The following is a 3,280-nucleotide window of genomic DNA, read 5'->3' as shown; positions in this document are numbered from 1 at the left end:
GGCTCTGCTGCACAGGAGCTGCAGATTCCAAGTGCCCCTCACCTCCCCTTTGTGTCATCTCTCATCTGAGTGATTAAAATAGCCCCACCAATCGCTTCAGGTCTGCCTATGCTCCAACAGCTGATTTTCAAGCCCACAGCCGAAGTAATGCTTTTAAAATATCAGTCAGATTCTGTAGCTTCTCTGATCTGCCCCTTGTGATGCTAATGTTCTTCCAACAGCCCAGAAACTCCTACACCTCTTCCCCTAGCCCTGTGCCTCTCTGGCACCCCTCCCCTTTGATCACTTTGCTCCCACCCCACCCCTCCCTGCTGTTCCTCCAAAACCCCAGGCTGGTCCTGCCCCAGGGCCTTTGCACAGGTCCCCTCCTGCTGGAACTCTTTCCTCGGATCTCTGGGTTCCTCCCTTACCTCCTTCAAGGCTGCTCCAGGGCCAGCTGCTGTGGAGGAACTTTCTTGACTGTACTATTTTAACTTCTAACCCCCACCCGTCCGGCATTGCCTATTCACCTCCTCTGCTTTATATTTGTCCATTTAGTCCTTAAACAGTCCAGCATACTATATGCATTATTCGTTTATTTTTTTTTCCACTGAAATGTAAGCTCCATAGGAGGCAGAGCTTGCGTTCTTAATTTTTTTCCCCTAAACTTTTATTGCTATACTGAGTACCTAGAACAGTGCTTGACTTAATAAATATTTGTGGGGGAAAATGGATGGAGTTGTCTAAGGCCAGGGGCCCTGAGGAGCAGGTGCCAAGCTGGCCGGGCTGTCCCCGCGCAGCTCCTCAGGTCGGCGCTCTAACGCACAGCCAGCTCCTGACTTCCTTCCTCATGGCTTTGCAGACACATCCGCCTCTTCCCAACTTCATCAGGGCAAGTTTTGCCCCTCTGGTTGAGGGGAAACTGAGGTGCAGTAAGTGTGCTATTCAGAGATTGGCTGTCTTGCAGGAACCACTGATTTTGTTGGTGTGTATGTCTGGTGGTAGTGGTGGGGGGCTAGTGGTATAATAAGGGACTTGCCTGGTCTTTGCCATTTGTTTTGTTAGCACAGATGGGTTCTTGATCTCGTTGTGAGAAAGAATTTAAGAATGGATGCAAAAAGGTAATTGAGCATTAAAAAAGTTATTTGGAAAATAAGAGTTTAAAGAAAGGAGGAAGGACACCTCCGGGGGTGGCGCCTTGGCAGACCAAAGAGGGTCATATGGAAAAGATACCAGAGGACTTCACAAGGCTGAGTAGAGCCCATTAAACATTTAAGGGTCTTGATCTTTTTAAATCAGGTATCTAGGTATTAAATAGAACTTGTACCCAGCAGGGAGGATGGCACCCTAGGAGGAGGAAGTGCTGGTCACTGGAGTTCAAGTCATGTGGCATCACAGGCAAGAAGAGGCTGATTTATCTTTCCACAATTGCCCACTTCAAACTCTGATTATCATGAAGGCCAAAGAGGGTGAAGGGTGGATCAAAGCTAGTGATTATAAATCAGTGAGAACAGCGAGAAGAGCCAGCCTGGGTACTTTCTAGGAGTAATACGATCCTGAAGTCCCAAGCTGGGGGTTAGGAAGGCACTCTGGCTGTCCCAAGTTCTCCCATGTCTCCTTTTTCTCGGGAGAAAAAAAACCCTTTTCTCTCCATTTAGTTGAGTTTATGTTTAAAACAAGAAGCCTGTCTTTTGTACCTATCACTGTTATGTTCTGTGAGGACACTTCAGTATTTTTCTCAGGGCAGAAATCCTTCTTAAAGCTGGGCTTTCTTGTTTGGGCTTCTGACTTGGGTATCCCTCACAGCAGGCTGTTGACAGAAGTGTGTAAGTGGCCGTGAAGTCTGGAGCCCAGATGTAATTTGCCTGCCAAACAGGATCAGGGTGAAGGGCAGAGACGGCAGGCCACCCCCGGCTCCCCGGCAGGTCTTGGTCAGCCTAATGGACACAGTGATAGAAGGAGGTGACACTGCCCTGGAGGGGCAAACTAACCTGGTTAAAAACAAATGAAAATGCCTCGACAGCTCTACTTTGCTTTGGTTAAGAGGAGGCTGGATCACAGGCTGAGGCAATCAGGCTCCCAGACAAGGTGCGCTGGGGGGGAGCCTTCAAGGGATTGGGTTCCACCCTGACACTGCTGCTCCAGGCGACTTGCCCGGCTGGCTGAGGGATTAAAGGGCTCCCCTTTGTCTTTTGATGACCCTTCCAGAAGCCAGTCTGACTCTGACAGAGATGTTCACATCTCAGCTCCTAGACCAGTGTAAGCACCACAAACCTACAAACCATTAGCATTTAAGGTTCTCAGAAAAGATCTGCTTGTGCATTTCGCATTCATGCGACAAGTGGAAAGCAATGAAAAAACAAACAAAAACCCAGAACCACTGCCTTTCAGATGTGTTAACATGGAAATAGGCACTTCTCTTCCATCAAAATTAGACATCTTTAGATGCCTTAGTGTATTTACCCTCAGGCATAAAGGTCTCTATTTATTACACTGTCTCGAAAATCATCTACGTAAGTTATTATTACTATCCAGCCCTTCCTGCTGGTGGCCTGAGCGTGACACCTCTGTGCCTACCTTGCTGTCTGTGCTCAGCTCCATTTTGTTCTGCCTTTCTCCAAATCACCCCTTTTCATACAGTTTCTTAGGTGTTTATTTCTGTTCTTAACAGCTGGCCTCCCTTCCATCTGTCTTTATATCTATTTTCAGGTTTTGGCTCAGGCCCTCCTTCCTCCTCCAGGAAAACCTCTATTTATATGTTCTCAAACAGCTGAAAAAGAGGTGTAGCTTCTAATAGTTATTAGCAATGTTAGTAACGTTAAACAGTGGTATTCATATTATTCTGGAAATAAGCCAACAGCTTTAAGCTTAGCTATCTAATTACAAAATAGTGTAATATAAAGTCAGCATTTGCTTTTACTATTTATAAGAGGAAATAAAAGTTAGTTTTCATTTCTTTTTCTTGTTTACATTTATAGTTAGTAGGTTTTTAAAGTGATAACCTTGTAAGTAGTTCTCTCGGAATGGCTTTTCTTGTTGACGAATGGCTTGACATTACATCTTGGTAAGTATTCCTCCTTGGGCAATACTTGGTTTTTGTGCTGTCAGATTCACAGACCTCTCCCCCGACACAGCATACAGTAGTGCTTCACTATATGCACATCAAATACAGCAAATGCAGAGTGTGTAGTCGGACACAGACAATTTATTTTACTGAATTTAGATCAAGTTGAACTAAGTACAAGATTCAAACATCAGAGAAAAATCTGCTTCAATCACAAGAAAGTAAGCTCACACAGAG

This window comes from Manis pentadactyla, chromosome 1 (genome assembly GCF_030020395.1).
Source record: "Manis pentadactyla isolate mManPen7 chromosome 1, mManPen7.hap1, whole genome shotgun sequence".
NCBI classification, from domain to species: Eukaryota; Metazoa; Chordata; class Mammalia; order Pholidota; family Manidae; genus Manis; species Manis pentadactyla.
Note: the sequence above shows the minus strand (reverse complement) of the source record.